Source organism: Siphateles boraxobius, unplaced genomic scaffold (genome assembly GCF_051911475.1).
Source record: "Siphateles boraxobius isolate OS27281-9 unplaced genomic scaffold, OSU_SipBor_1 1, whole genome shotgun sequence".
Classification (NCBI taxonomy): Eukaryota; Metazoa; Chordata; class Actinopteri; order Cypriniformes; family Leuciscidae; genus Siphateles; species Siphateles boraxobius.
This window is the reverse complement of record NW_027508699.1, coordinates 2,249,947-2,267,504: the sequence shown is the minus strand read 5'-3', so window position 1 is coordinate 2,267,504 and position 17,558 is coordinate 2,249,947. Positions and strand designations below refer to the sequence as shown.

The 17,558-nt window shown below is 38.4% G+C and overlaps 1 long non-coding RNA gene across 1 annotated transcript; it reads right to left on the bottom strand.

Annotated features, from left to right (window-relative positions):
* Positions 1-877, bottom strand: LOC143701516 (uncharacterized). Its single transcript, XR_013190158.1, has 3 exons — positions 748-877; positions 389-558; positions 1-248 (listed from the first exon to the last, which is right to left on the bottom strand). It is a non-coding gene; the product is annotated as an uncharacterized LOC143701516 (long non-coding RNA).
* Between the last annotated feature and the right edge of the window lie 16,681 nt (positions 878-17,558).

The following is a 17,558-nucleotide window of genomic DNA, read 5'->3' as shown; positions in this document are numbered from 1 at the left end:
GCTCTTCCTATTTTTCCACAGCTTTATTGTTTCAGACAGTGGCCTGGTGAATAAAGTATATAGTATAAGTTGGTTTAGATATGTCACATCCTCTGTCGACCGGCAAACTGTGACAAGAAATGTAACGTGTTTTGTGTTATACATGTTACATGTTGCTATATGTAGAGATCCTGTTAAAAATACCTGTCAAGAATTTTGTGGATACAGTCCCTTATATCTTTCCCTCCAATTCTGGCAAGTTGCAACACCTTTAAAGAGAGGGAGTAACATTCCTGTCATGTTAGAAAAACAATAGCCTATAACAAGTTTCACTGATATACCACAGAATATTATATATGAATAAAACAGAGCATGCCTTAAAATTACATCACTTCTGGATTGTTCATACCAGGGACTCAAAGGCATCCTTGTCCTTGAGGCGTTCCTCCTCTCTGTCAAACTCCTCCATCGTCTCCAGCTGCTCTAGATGGGCAGATGACAGGGGAGGCTCGCTTCTTGCCAGCCTTCTGACCTCCATGTGGATATCCACTTATTTAGTAAGCACTTTTTTCTGAAACTCTGAAAACAAAAAGTACCACATATGTATAAGCCTCCATGTCGGTTTAAACTGCTGGCAAGGAGCCAATAGGAAAACTATGCTTCTATTGTCCTTAAACAGATGTACAAAGTTAAACCTGCTAATGCTGTATGTCCTGTTTAATTAATTTTTATTGTTTTTGATACCAGCTCCAACACTTTAGTACTAACTTGCCATGGACATTGGAAATCGTAGGTCTGTTTCCCTATGAGGCCCTGTACTGGCTTCATGTGCCGAGGACCTGTTACTCTGCTCTGAGAAAGACCTCCCAGAGTATCTTGAGATTGGCGTTTCATAATCTGAAAGACAAAATGTGCCAAATATTACTTTATTGTTCGTAATAGTGGACATTTCTCTTGTAGCAAGTTGTGTGCCCATATGATTCATCAAGTTTGGATAACTCGAGGAAACCCAGTGCCCTCTGCTGTACTCAGCAGTCAGTGCAAAGAGATCTATCTACTTTTGGCCATGATATTACTTGATAGATAATAAATTGAGGTCAATCATGAAGCTCAGTGAATTGCATTCGGAGGAATTGCATTCTTTAGACAAATCACTGTGCCTGGACTGCTTGTCATGTCCCATCTGATCGCTGTGCCTAGACCCGTCGCTGTGCCTGGACCGCTTAATGTGTCGGTACCGTTTGCTATGCTGGGTCCTGTCACTGTGCCTGGACCCGTCGCTGTGCCTGGACCGCTTCCTGTGACGGTACCGTTTGCTCTGCTGGGTCCTGTCACTGTGCCTGGACCCGTCGCTGTGCCTGGACCTGTCGCTGTGCTTGGAACAGTCGCTGTGCTGGGATCCATCACTGTGGCTGGACTGGTGGCTGGACCCAGCACCTCTCGACTGGCTGGCTTCGTTTATATTTGAATGTCCAGAGTCTGAAAAACAAGACCTTGAGTTAATTTACAGTTAAATGCAGGTCCATAGAAATACAGAAGACATACAGAAGAAATATGCTCTGAGATTCAACTGGATTTACACGTAATGTGGTTGATTAAATTGTTTGTGGTTGATAAAATGATTTGGTACTCGAGGTGACTAGTTTAAGTTGATAAGAATTAAACTTTTTAGAAAAGAATCCAACTGGATGATCAATTCCGTCTTCATAAGTCTGTAACAGAACGGCAACAGCACCCACATTGCTGGCATCCACTTGCAACTGAAACGCTTGCTCAAATTTTGGAGCTTTCTAAACAGGATCCTCTGTAAGAAGCATTTGTGACCGGTCACGGAAACTAGGGACACAAGTCGGTTCTGGGGTTATTTTGAGTTATTCATAGATTCTGAAAGTGTAATCTCCAAGCTTTCCAACGATGTGTAACATGTGGAAATCTGATAATATTTGGAGAAGTCGTGGCCATTTTAAAGTAGGCACTTAAAAAAGCTCAAAGATGAGAAAACGACCTCAAAAGATTGTGCAGTTCTCACCTGTCTCTGCTCATTTAGATAAGCCATACCCCCTGTAAAGCTCCCCCCTGTGCTTTACAGCTTTTTTTGCACTTCGAATGAGTGCACTTCTGCCGCACTAGGCGAAAAACAATTGTGTTGCCCCTCTATTTGCAACGTACCAGCAACAACACACAAAGACCAATATGCCATACAGCCTACATATAACGCAAAACCAGCAACAACACACAAAGACCAATATGCCATATACATATAACGCAAAACCAGCAACAACACACAGAGACCAATAAGCCATAGGACTACATATAACGCAAATAGTGCGCAACGCTCGCGTGCCCAAAATGTCAATAATATTAAAGTTTATGCAGGAGGCAAATGCCTGCTGGCATTTTTCTTTAAGCAGTCATGACAGGAATTTTCCAAATAATCACATTTCACCTCCTCAAATTACGGTTGCAAATCTCTTTACACCACTTTCTTATGTGCGTATACACACACAAATGAAATGTCCGCAAGCACATTATATCATCAGAAGGTTCAGCATCTTAAATAACGACTAAAGAGCAAATGAAGCTTTACTTACATTTCAGAAACACGCACGGCAGGCCTTCATCGCAGCAAAGGTCTTAACTGCATCCTCTATTTCGATTCTCTGTGCCAGTTCATGTTCTATGGAGATTGTTGCCAGTCCATTAACTCTGTTCCCTGTTCACAAAACGTTCCCCATTCAAATCAATCGGGACGTCAGTGTGAAACACCCAGCCGCCGCTGTCAGTGAGCCGAGCCGCCGTATTCAAGCACATACCTCCGGTTCAGTTTCCCGAGCCCACGAAGTGCGGCGAAAACATTTTCGGTGTAACTGCCAGACGGTTCAGCTCGTCTGCGACAATCTTTGCGGTATCCATCTTCATTGAATTTTGATATCAGATAGAGCCGGCCAGAGCACAGCATAATAAGTAGCCATGCGGTTCACCTGGAGGGCGGGGGCAAAGGCGTCGGGTTATTCAGTATGGATATACACACAGACAATGACACGCCACGCCCCTACTGCATGCTAGAATCTCCGAAAACAAGCCGGTTTCAACCTCAAAATGTAAGCTTTTAAATATACCAATACTGCTATCTCAAACATGGAGAGGCTTCTTCGTGATTTCAATTAACAGATTCTGCAAAAAAATGAAATTCACCAAATTTGAAAAAAAACTCTTCTTTCTCATTTTGCTCGAAAGTTGTGCTGCCGACTTGTGTCCCTGGTTTCTGTGACGGGTCACATTTTTACCTTTTCAAAGGCTTTCTGACAACCAGACGTCCAACAAAAGTCTACTCCACCTCGCAATAAATTGGTCAGGGGGGCCACCACTGTAGAAAAATTCCCACAAAAACAACGATAAAAACCCACCATTCCAAGAAATCGCATAAGTTCTTTTTTGTGGTAGGCATAGGGTAATCATCAATTGTTTCTACTTTTGCATGGACAGGGCTCACTTCGCCTTGCCAAACCGTTTTCCCCAGGTAAACCTCTGTGGCCTTGGCAAACTCACATTTTGCGGGAAACCCGCAACCCGAAACTCATAACGTTGTACGAAAATAATCCCGATGGTATAATGAAAGCAGAAATTTTGCGAGCTCTTTCAGTTAAAGGCACTTGCCAGTAACCTTTGAGTAGATCAAACTTGCTAACAAATTCCGCATTTCCCACCTGATCAATACAGTCCTCAATTCGAAGCAATGGAAATGAATCAGGTTTTGTTACGGCATTTACCTTTCGGGAATCCGTACACAAATCTAAATGATCCATCAGATTTATTCACCAGCAATGATGAAGAAGCCCAACTAGAAAAAGAAGGTTCAGCGATACCATTTTCCAACATTTAGTCAACTTCCTACTCTAATTGTTGTTTTTTTATTTGCAGATACTCAATAGTAGTGCAGACGAATTGGAGACGAATCTCCCACATCAATGTCGTGTTCAATAAGACTTGTACGAGACAGAGTATCGGGAAACAGTGTAGTATATTCAAAAATCTAATTAATCAAATCGGTACGCTGCACCTCCGTTAAATGACTAAAACAATCAGGCAAAGAGCTTAGCGCTTCTGAATTGTGTAAACAACTGAGGAATAGAATCTCCAAGATCAATCTCATCTTGATCCCCACCTATAAGAATTGAAGTGGTTGACAATTCAGCATCACAGCTCAAAGAACCCGTAAGCAGCACCGATTTAATACCATTACTAGGTATATCAACGTTGTCTTTGTTTGTTTTAGTGTCAGCAAAATCTCCGGACCATAAAAAGGCTTTAGCAAATTTACATGACACACTCTAGTCTTCTTTTTCCGATGGCATATTAATCAAATAGTTAAGATCAGAAATTTGACAAGCAACAGTATATGGACCTGCAAACTTGGCCTGAAACGGCGACCCCACAATAGGCAAGAGAGCAAGAACATCAATTTCAATCACCCAATTGAAATGAATGCAATTTGGAACGACGATCAAAAAGTCGTTTCATTCGATCTTGTGCTTTACTCAAAGATACTTTCACCAATTGACAGGCTTAAAAAAATTTGTCTGCGAATCATTCACATATGCTAAAATATTTTTTGGTGGATCAACCTTTTTCCAATCTGCAGCCAAAATAGATAAAGGACCAAACACCTCATGACCAAAAACAAGGTCATTCGGACTAAATCAGGTACTGTCCTGAGAGGCTTCTTGAGCTGACATCATTAACCAAGGTAATCCAGCGTCCCAATCCTGATTGATCTGAACACAGTAAGATCTTAGTAAAGACTTTAATGTTTGGTGAAATCTTTCCAGTGCTCCCTGACTTTGAGCGTGATAAGCACTGGAAAGATTATGTTGAATATGATGCCGTTTTAAAACTTGACCAAACAAGTTGGAAGTAAAATTACTTCCCTGATCAGACTGAATAATTCGGGGTATTCCGAACACGGATATAAACTGAGTTAGTGTTTTTAGAACTAACCTTGTGGTTATTGAACGTAACGGGTACACAGCTGGATATCTAGTAACTTGGCACATAACCGTAAGCAAATATTCATTCCCCGCCTTTGACCGAGGTAATGGCCCAACACAATCCACAATAAGATGCTCAAAGAGTTGACTAACAGCAGGAATTGGATACAGAGGGGCAGATTTCATTGACTGATTCGGTTTTCCCGTAAGCTGACATGTTCGACACAATTTAATATACTTTGATATATCACGCTTCAATTTTGGCCAAAAGAAGCAATTTTCCACTCCCAAATGTCCAGATGTGTCATGTGCCGTTTTTAAAACAAGTTGACGGAGAGACTGGGGGACTACAATTTGTAGAATCGGATCACCAATTACAAATTCTCCTTTCGGCACCCAATTTCGGACCGACACATCTAGATAATGTAGGAAGATTTACGATTGTCTCATAAGGGACAACTCAATCAAACAATTCAGTAAGCGAAACGTCAGTCTTTTGTCCCTTATAATCAGGTCATCGCTTGACACAGACAAGGAAGGGATTTCTAGAGTTGCCCCCAACATCTGTATAGTTTCGGATGTAACATCAGCAGGTATTTTACTCATAGACCTGGTTACCACGCATGACGGAAACCCATTCAAAGAACAGGAAAAATTCTCATCACTTGTGTCAAAAATCGACCTAGATGGTGTGACGACCAAATTTGGTGAAACATTCTGCCAAACTCGTTCACCAGCCAAATCATTTCCCAGGATTATCTGTACTCCGTCCACAGGCAAGCAGGAACGCACAGCAACTTCCACTTCTCCCTGGATCAAGTCAGAATGCAAAACAATTTTATGTAAGGGAACAGACATCACATTCAGGCTGCGTTTACACTTGCCATTGATATGCGACCTGTATCCGAATGTTGTCACCATACACATTGAAAAGACAAGTGTAAACGCACTTCTGATCAGAATGTTATCCTATCAGCGTGTTCAGGTTCGGAGGTAGTCGAGGACGCATTGTGATCGGATCTCAGTGTTATGTAAATGCAATCCAGCCATCGTGTCTGCATTCACAGGTGGACGTAATTTAAATCCCCGCCCAGTCTCCCTGCGTGGCTGTCAGAAAATATGGCCAGACGCAGTTTAGACAAGAAATTAAACTTATTTGAACCTTATAATAAACGTCAATCTTTAAAACAGTATCATGTAAGTCTAAATAAACTAGGTGTGTCATTTTTCATTTTAATTGTGCAACATTATCTGAACGAGGTGATCGCCTGTACAATCACAGTCAGTCATGAGATCTTAATGAAGAGCTGCACGCTTCTTTGCCAGAGGAACCATCGGAATCAGATTTTTTTTTGTTTTAAATGTTGAATGTTTTTATTGTTTCAGCATGTTTATCAATCTCCCATTTCTGTCAATATAGTAATTGCACGCTATAAACTTAAACCCAGATGATCGATGTGACTTGTTTAACATAATCAACCCAGTTGTTTTTGTATGATCAACTCTGGAAGTACAGGTCCTTCTAAAAAAATGTGCATATTGTGATAAAGTTCATTATTTTCCATAATGTAATGATAAAAAATTAAACTTTCATATATTTTAGATTCATTGCACACCAACTGAAATATTTCAGGTCTTTTATTGTTTTAATACTGATGTTTTTGGCATACAGCTCATGAAAACCCAAAATTCCTATCTCAAAAAATTAGCATATCATGAAAAGGGTCTCTAAACGAGCATAACCTAATCTTCTGAATCAACTAATTAACTCTAAACACCTGCAAAAGATTCCTGAGGCTTTTAAAAACTCCCAGCCTGTTTCATTACTCAAAACCGCAATCATGGGTAAGACTGCCGTCATTGACACCCTCAAGCAAGAGGGTAAGACACAGAAAGAAATTTCTGAACAAATAGACTGTTCCCAGAATGCTGTATCAAGGCACCTCAGTGGGAAGTCTGTGGGAAGGAAAAAGTGTGGCAAAAAACGCTGCACAACGAGAAGAGGTGACCGGACCCTGAGGAAGATTGTGGAGAAGGACCGATTCCAGACCTTGGGGGACCTGCGGAAGCAATGGACTGAGTCTGGAGTAGAAACATCCAGAGCCACCGTGCACAGGCGTGTGCAGGAAATGGGCTACAGGTGCCGCATTCCCCAGGTCAAGCCACTTTTGAACCAGAAACAGCGGTAGAAGCGCCTGACCTGGGCTACAGAGAAGCAGCACTGGACTGTTGCTCAGTGGTCCAAAGTACTTTTTTCGGATGAAAGCAAATTTTTGCATGTCATTCGGAAATCAAGGTGCCAGAGTCTGGAGGAAGACTGAGGAGAAGGAAATGCCTGAAGTCCAGTGTCAAGTACCCACAGTCATTGATGGTCTGGGGTGCCATGTCAGCTGCTGGTGTTGGTCCACTGTGTTTTATCAAGGGCAGGTTCAATGCAGCTAGCTATCAGGAGATTTTGGAGCACTTCATGCTTCCATCTGCTGAAAAGCTTTATGGAGATGAAGATTTCATTTCTCAGCACGACCTTGCACCTGCTCACAGTGCCAAAACCACTGGTAAATGGTTTACTGACCATGGTATTACTGTGCTCAATTGGCCTGCCAACTCTCCTGACCTGAACCCCATAGAGAATCTGTGGGATATTGTGAAGAGAAATTTGAGAGACGCAAGACCCAACACTCTGGATGAGCTTAAGGCCTCTATCGAAGCATCCTGGGCCTCCATAACACCTCAGCAGTGCCACAGGCTGATTGCCTCCATGCCACGCCGCATTGTAGCAGTCATTTCTGCAAAAGGATTCCCGACCAAGTATTGAGTGCATAACTGAACATAATTATTTGAAGGTTGACTTTTTTTTTGTATTAAAAACACTTCTTTTATTGGTCGGATGAAATATGCTAATTTTTTGAGATAGGAATTTTGGGTTTTCATGAGCTGTATGCCAAAATCATCAGTATTAAAACAATAAAAGACCTGAAATATTTCAGTTGGTGTGCAATGAATCTAAAATATATGAAAGTTAAATTTTTATCATTACATTATGGAAAATAATGAACTTTATCACAATATACTAATTTTTTGAGAAGGACCTGTATTCCTTTGTTCAAAAAACTTAATTTGATCTAATTACTGGAGATTGCATAGGAAAGTAAAGTGAGTGAGTAAAAGCAATTGGGACATTGTTTAATTTGTGTCATCTTTAGGCTACTCTTAATCTGGTGTTGTGCCACATACCTAATTTAAATATTATGCAGGAAACAGAAATCCGATCGGTTATTCAGATACAGAGGCAACTTAATGCGAACAAATGTAAACGCACCATTTCCTGATTGGCTAATGATCCGATCTGCTTGATCGGATCACGGTGATTGCATGTTAATGTCAAGTGTAAACGCAGCCTCAGACCAATTCCCCTAATCAACACATTGTTCCCAGTATAAGAGTCATTTGAAAAAGATAAAATAGACTCTAGAACAAATGTTTCTGATGATCCAGTGTCACGGAGAATTTTGACCGGTATATCCTCCGCAGAATTTACCAATCTGAACCATCTGTAACAAATGGAGAATATGTTGACATACGTGACGAGGAACTCTTTTGCACATTATTTAATTCTGAGGTAGTCACCGCCAAAACAACAGGTTTCACTGAAGACGACTTAGATTTCAACAACAGACATTCATTCTTCCTGTAACGATGCAGCAAGGAAGAAGCGGAGAGAGAATCCAAATGCACAGATTCTCAAGATTCTCTTCAAACACAGAGGTATAAATACACAAGCAGACAAGCTAAACAAGATAACAAGGGGGCGTGGTTAATCCGAGACACCTGGGGAGACTAATCAACAAGACAAGGAAAACCTGGGGACAATAAACAAACAAATAACAAAATGACAAGAGACATGGCAGGATCACATGACAAACAGGGAATCACATGACAGACAAGACAAAACCCACCGGCTCAGGCACAGGAACAGACACCGGCTCAGGCACAGGAACAGACACCGGCTCAGGCACAGGAACAGACACCGGCTCTGGCACAGGAACAGACACCGGCTCTGGCACAGGAACAGACACCGGCTCTGGCACAGGAACAGACACCGGGTCTGGCACAGGAACAGACACCGGCTCTGACATTCATTCTTCAAAACAAAACCCACACCGTGACACTTCCAATGACCAAACTCATGACAATAATTGCAGGTGTTTCCCCGATCATTCCCTCTAACAAAGCCAAGACGCTGTTTGTCAGGTATACAACCCACAATTTTTTTGAGACCTATTAAAATCATGCCACAATTCTCTTAAAATTTTCTCCAGCATTTTGTAGCCAAAAGAGGTTTTATGATTCAGAGAAAATTCATTGGCCATAACAGCCTCCTCATTTGCGGTGTCGGGTTTGCGCTCACTAATATATGTTCCGACACCGAGTTTTTAAACTGTTCAAGCAAGATCAACTCCTTCAAATCACTTTTCAGGGCTTGTGCAGCCCGCTTGGTCCTGACTGTGACACAGAAAGACTCTGATATCGTGCGTGCGCACAAGAAATCAGCCCAGAATAGAGTTCTCTTTCGCGCTTGAACGAACAATAACACACACAATTATGCCAAAATGTCAGAAATATCGTAGTATCGTGCATGCTGTTCTGGCGCCTCTGTCCAAACATACTGAACAACGCGACGTATGTTAACGCAGAGGAACGGGACACTGCAGTTCACAAAAGTTCATAATTTGCTTCAATGCCTTGTCGGTTAAACATTTCATTCACGTGCTGATGCACTGTTCTAACGTGCGCGTTTCTCAGCGCGCAAGTTACATGTGAATCTCATGCACTAAAAGCCTGTCTAACAGCACCTGGATACTGGACTATGTTACCTTTCGAGTCTTATAGTGCTGATACTGTCAAATATACAACAGGTTTACATAAACAAAATAGGTTATGTCTAAAGTGAAAGCAAACTTGAGAAAATTGAGAGAAAATCTGCTCGTCAAATACGTGTATATTAGATCATATTTTTTTTTCATGATTAACTGCATCTCCTGTGCTGCATCAAGCCACTCTCAAAATAGCTGAAAAATAATGCATGGCTCTTAAGCTTTGTTTATACTTTCGCCTCACTCCACACCTTGACTGCACACGCACCTCCCCAGACGGACAAGGCAGTTATACTCGACGCGCTCAAGTGACAAGTGACAGTTCCGTCAACTGACCCGAGTTTCTTTTACCTGGCAATCGTGCAGTCCTTATTGTCGAGCTGTAGCTATATCGTTTTTTTTTGGGTTTGTTTTTTCAGTTTTGACTCTATCAATATTTCAGCTGTGTAATAAGTGTTATGACTTATTCCTTAAATGGTTTTCTTGTTTGAATGCCTGTTAAAACTAGAACAAACAAGTTCAGTCTATGCAGCTATAACCACTTACCACATACTCCTGCATAAGATCTTTAGGGTCTTCATTAAGGTAGATGCAGAGTCCTCTGATTGTTCTTACTTGGATTACAGCTGACATCATTTCTTTCAGCATTCTGCCTTGCTGTCTTGGTCGCCTTTCAAAAACCTTCAGGAAATTTTCATAGTGAAGGTCAAGCTGTGATAGAAATTTTGACAGTAGAGGAATGGTCGTGATTTTTTTTTGTAGTAGTAGTAGTATACTTTATTGTCCTCGAAAGGAAATTTGTTTTGGACTACATGTTGCTGCATATACATATCAATATAAAAAGAGGAGAGACAGTTGATTTTACAAATTTAAAATTAATAAGATAAACTGTTTTTCAGCATTCGTACAGATACAGGAACAAAAGAATTCTTATACCGATTTAGTTTGCACAATGGGACCATATCTTCTACCGGAGGGGAGCATTTCATACTGCGAATACAAAAAGTGAGTTTGGTCCCCCACGATTTTCTGTACCTGATTCAGAATGCAATTCTCATATAGATGTTGAAGATTCAAATATTCCTCATGTCCAACAGTTTTTAATGCTGTCAACACTAGGTGTGCCAATTTAGATTTAAGCTGTATAGATAGGTTCCCAAACCATACTGTAACACCATACTTAACTATGCTTTCTAAAACAGCTTTGTAAATCAACATCATAATTTTCTTATTAACCCCATAAAAGCGTAATCTACGTAAGAAATACATTCTCTGGTGCAGCCGGGTGCAAACCCATTCCGTGTGAGTTTTCCAAGTAAGTGAGCTGTCTATATAAACACCCAAATATTTGTAAGTTTGCGTTTGGGTGATGTTTTGGTCATGTATGACCACTTGATGATGGTCACCTATACATTTTGGATCGAATATAATCTCCTCCGTTTTCTTTATATTTATTATTAGATCATTTTTATCACACCAATCGACGAACCGGCTTATTTCTGGCTGGTAGATGTTTCCTATATTATCGTCTCCATAGAGAAGACTTAAGATGGCTGTGTCATCTGAATATTTAAAAATATAGTTTTTTGAATGTTTACTTGAACATTCATTTGTAAAAAGAGTCAAAAGAATTGGTGAGCTGACACAGCCTTGTGGAACACCTGTGCTAATGATTGTTTGTTGTGAAAAACAATTGTTTACTTTAACACACTGAGTTCTATCAGTTAAAAAAGATAAGTACCACTTTATGATAGCTGGGTTTACACTCAGCTGCTCCATCTTTGAGATTAACAAGGGTGGTTGAATGGTGTTAAAAGCAGAACTAAAATCAATAAAAAGTAAACGGGCATAGGCTTTGTGATTCTCTAAATGCTTCAGAATTAGGTGCATAATGCTGCTAATAGCATCCTCGGTTCCCCTTCCCTGTCAATAGGCAAACTGTAAAGGATCTAAATTGTTAGCAACCTCTGCTTTTAACATTGACACAATACACTTTTTAAAACATTTCATAATCACAGACGTTAACGCGATCGGTCTAAAATCATTATTTTCTACGGGCTTGACTATCTTTGGAGCCGGTATGATCACAGCCTTTTTTTAAGAGACTAGGAACAATACCGGTATCCAAAGATTGTTGAAATATACGAAGCCATACTGGAGTCAGTTCATCTGCAAAGTTTTTTAAGATATAGGCAGAAATTCCATCAGGGCCTGGCGATTTCTTAGGACAAATGTACTTAAAATAGTAGTTGATCTGATTAGCATCAATCAGCAACTTTTGTTTAAAAACACCAGAAGGCTCCAAATCACTAATGCTATTTACAGGAGTATGGCTGCTCTTCTCAAATCTTAAATAAAAATAATTAAAATCATTGGCCTTCTGTAAATCATCAGGAGTAGATACACATTTCCTTGGAGTCTGCATAATAGTTAAGGATTTCATAGAATCCCAAAGCTGTTTAGGGTTAGACATATTTAGGTTGTTCTCCAGAAGTACTTTATGTTTATTCCTAGCCTCACTCAATAGTCCATTCAATTCCTTCTGTGCCAAACTTACTGCGGAACGGTCTTGGTTACGAAAGGCTAGTTTCTTTTTATTAATACAGCTTTTAGTTTCCTTACTTATGTAGGGCTTATTGTTAGCGTAAGTGATCACCTCTTTTTTGGGTACTACATTATCAGTGCAAAATTTAATATAATCTGTCGTTACCATGGTAGTTTTATCAATATCATCGCTATGGAAAACTTCCCAGTCAGTACAAAGAAAACAACCTTTCAAGGATTCAACAATGTCATTCGACCACATATTAACCCTCTTAATCACAGGTTTGTGTCTTTTCAACAGTCTTATATGTTGGGGAATTAAGTACGCAGTATTGTGGTCAGAGTTAGACAGAGGAGGCCTTGATCTGGAAGTGTATGGTTATTTTATGTTCCCATAGCATTTGTCTAAGATCTTATTATGTCTTGTATTGTCTTTAACATACTGTTCATACCCAGAGAGAGCAGACTCCATTTACAATGATTAAAATCGCCGAGAATAAAAACAGGAGCTCCAGGTGTTTGTTGAAGTTGAAGTTGAATACAGTCTCTGTCTCTTTCAACAATAAGCTACCCAGGTGAAAAAGATGCAGTATTAAATGTATTAAAAATATAATTGAAATACAAATAGTATGTTTATAATACATTTGTATTTCCAACATGCTTATTTAAATTGAATTACAAATACATTGAATTGCATTTTAATATATTTCTAAAAAGTATACTAGAAGTACATTGGTAATAAATATATGCTTAATTACATTTTTAAGAAATATGCTATAGACAAACATACTTTTAATATATTTCTAAAAAGTGTACTATAACTACATTGGTAATAAATATATACTTAAGTACATTTTTAAATAAATATGATAAAAACGAGCATATTTAAATTATATTTATAAATATTGTATTCAAAATACATTGTAATAAATATATGCTTAATTATACTTTTAAGAAATATGATTAAAAAAACAAGCATATACGTTTAGTTACATTTTTTTTGTGTATTTACAGAAAACATACTTGTGTTACTAAATTAAAGTATTTTTATGCTTACTTTGTGCGTATAGCAAAATGATTAATATTTTAGTTGGTTACACATACCTTATTTATAACCATGTGGCCTACTGCAATATATTTTTAATATTCATGTAATAGCATGTGCTTCAACCTCATTTCTAAAATATTGTGAAAAACATGTTTTAACATTTTAATATGTTTTATAAAACACAATAAATACAGTACATTACAGCTATCAAATGAATTCTTAAACTAATTGTATAAAAAAAAATGTCAAAGCTTGAAATTCAAGTCCTAACATGAAGGGAATTAAACGTGTATTGAAAATAATTTTAATATATTTCTACAAAGGCTATAAGTAGCCTATACTTTAATTATAAATATATATCAGTTGAGCTTTTAAGAAATATACAAAAACTATCTTAAAACTATCCAAAAAATGATAACTATTTGCTATCATAAGCAATACAATTAACTAACTAATAAGTAATGAACTTGTTATCTGAGAGTATTAAAATAATGTGTTTTTTTTTAATTTTTTTGTATTTTTAAACAATAAAACAGTTTTTAAGTACAATTAAAATGCATTTTATTGCACATTAAAAACATATATATCAAATAATGTGCATTCAGTTGACCAATAGTCTATTTGCACGAAACAGTTCACTCCAAACAAGTAAACATATTTTTTCAAAATAAATGATATCCACTTAACATTATATCTTTCAGTACTAGTGTAGTAATGACAATAGGCAGTTAGAACGATCCACGTAAAACCTGAATGTGAATACCAGTACTTGCACACATCAATATAAAAGATCATTTACCGGTATACATAATAGACAAACAAAAAATCTTAAAGCTTAACTCTTACATTTTTAGTTACACCAAGCTTTACAGCCTAGAGGGGGTGAAAAATCAGTTTATAAAGCATTTTATGCAATTCACGGATTCAAGTATTTCATTGCAATACAAATGCAATGATTTCAGTCCCTTTCTATATTATTTGGCATGGCTACGACATACATTTTCTCTTTCAACTCAATCATCACACATTTTCTTTTCAAAGACTGTGTAAGCACAGCATAAATAGTGTTTGACTCTTTTACCTCATGAATAAACTTGGAAGAAATTTTAAGGTCTGAGTCCCTACAAAGGTGTCTTGCTGTCCTGCAAAGCTCCTTAACCAAAACACAACTCATTTGTGTATTACAACCTTCAGGGTTAAATGCCACAATGCTCAGAATCTTGCATAATGTGCCATCAGCTAACTCTACTACACAGTTATTTCTTTTTTGTAGCCGTGTGTTAGTTTCTGTGTGATAAAGTACACCGTCGATAAGAAAACGTTGATAGTACAAGCATTGCTGTACCCTAACATCAAAAAGATCCTCTATAGCATGCATGTGCCCTACTGGAATGGTCACTGGATGAGGATTACCAAAAACCCTAACCCTCTCTGACAGTTGTGCTGATTTAGCCGTCTCTTGCTTACTGTTCTGCATATCATCGAACAGTTTTTTGACTGTGTCTTTGGCATTCCTCATGTACTTTTCTGCTTTGATTGTGAGGTCTCTCCACTTGAGGAATCTTTTGACAATCTGTTGTTGCACATGTGTGGTTCCATTAAAGAACTTCAAGAGTGTGCCATTGAAAGATTCAAAAGAAAAGGTGGATGTAGCCCACAGAGGTCCCCAGTTTCTCACACTTGCAGAAATGTGTGTCATCAAGTGCACGTTAAATGTCATATTTTTCTTGCCATACAATTTCTGAAATTCCATAACAAATTTCTTCAGTGCTTTCTCTGCATTATCAATATCAACCATTTGTATATTTTCCTGAAGCAGAGTATAAATGCCAAAAACAAGAAGGAAAAGATGGTTCCAGTATTTCTTGGAAAGAACACCACAAAGCACTGGTAAAGCATAGAACAGAAGAAAAGATCTCCATTCTGAGGCCTTCCAATATTTGCGTTCTTTTACAGAACGTGGGACTCTAGTTAACTCTACTGGAGGCTTGATTGCTAGTAACTGCTTATCAATTACTTCGGTTTTTGTGCCAATGTACCATGGTTTATCATGGTTAGTGGAATCCAGCCATAATGTCATTAGCTGCCGTGTTACTCCTAGGCAAACACTGTGCTGGTATTCAGGCACAAACCCATTGACAATCTGAAAGTTTGCTAGCTTCATTAAAGGAGTGGGACCTTTCACTCTCATTACAGGCTGCTGAGGAGTTGCATCCATTGCATGTTGAAAATGACCAGTTTCACATCTGAGAGGAGGTTCAGGACTTATGTTAGAGTATGAACCCCCACCTTTATGGTAGCAAAAGTCACAGCCATATGTGCCATTAAACTGCTTTGTGTTTCGAATTTATGGACGAGCCACTGAATCTGAACTACAGATTAGTGCATGCACCTTAGAGGAATGTTCCTGGTTCTGTGTGTCTGTCCATTTAATTCCATTTTGCTCCAGTTCTTGAAGCTCATCAACAAATGGAGTTAACAGAGTTGTCATGTTGGGTTTCTTCTCTCCAAACCAAATACTTGGTATGCAGATATTATTTTTTCGTTCTTTTGGATCCAGTTCAATTATCTGACACTGAATTGGCCATAGCTGACACTTAGAGCTCTTGAAAACTGGGATACCATCACAATTCCACAGTAAACTCACATCCTCTTCACTAATTTTACCACTCCTGATCAGTTTTTCATACTCCATTCCCGAATATGTCATTAATAATGCCATTAGTTGACATTTTTCTTTCTAATGTATTCTTAGGATTTTCAAGAATGTCCTTAATTTGGCAAGATAATTTCAAAACCAGAAAATACGACCCATTTTTTAAATTTGTGTCTGCATCAAACTGAATGTGACATACAGAACATTGTGTCTGACCATTAACCTTACCTATATAGTTGGTGCATCCAGAACAGTAAAAATGTGATTCATAATGTCCATACTGCCCATAAGCTTTATGAAAAAGGTAAGAAGTAGCTGGCACTGATCCTGGGAAATGTTCATTAAACAATTTGAGGAGGTCTTCAAGAGCTGTCCCTGTGAGGTTGTGTCTCAAAATGAAGGACATCAAAAGAAGCAGACTCTGTTCTCTGGAGATAGGTGCTCCTGGGTAAAGGAGCTCTTCCTCCTCTGATTCCTACAAGAAGAAAATAAATATAAATAATAAAGAAATACTAAAACAAACGGATCAGTGACTACAGGGGCATTTGCAGAAAGCAGACCTCTACCAGGGCCAGTGATATGTCTCAAAGTTTTAAATAAAATTATTTGGATCCAAAAAAGTTATATAACTTTATACTTTAGACCATGCTGCACCTTTTTACCATTTTTTACTCAATTCTGCAATGTGTTTATTTTTTTCTTGTGAAACTTGCTGAGAGTTGAAAAAGACCACTGCAATATATTGCCTGTGCATTGACTCAGGGTCAGAGATAATTAGAGCCAGCACGTAATATGCAACAATGCTACTTAATTTTGTGTTTGCTATAAATTACTATCCAACACATGGTGTGGGCATAACTGTCCTTCCTATTTAAGTATTCTAGTTGCATTCCTTTTATTTTACGCTGGGTTTTATTTTCATTATCATTTATTACATGGCTACAACTCATAGACGGTACACAAAGCCACACCATAAATACTTTATGACAATACCTGTGATAGATTAGAGTTTGGCCCTTGTTCCAGGTTAGGTATCTCTGGTTCTGGTTGCAAATCAGCATGCTCATGGTGTCCCTCACAAACAGGCCTGTCTTTAATTATCTGTTGAATATATAGAGACATATGTCTGAGTTTTTCAAGCAACAACTTTTGTTGGGTAAAACAATTTAAATGAACATTTTTAAAATACAGTTAATAGCTCTATAATTGCTTTACAGCAACCTCCCTCATCTGTTACAATTATGCCTGGACTCTGACGTGGTCCCTTTAAATCTCAAATACATTTGCAACTGTCTAAATATTTGACATACCAAAGTTTTGAGTGTCTGAGTATATGAAGCATGACGATAGTAAGAACCAATTGCTCCAAGGGGATTAATAGAGCTCTAAACTAAAAAAAAATAGGCTAACAAACATAACTAATAATAATTAGTGAATTTACAAAGAAATAAAACCTAACCAATGTAGCA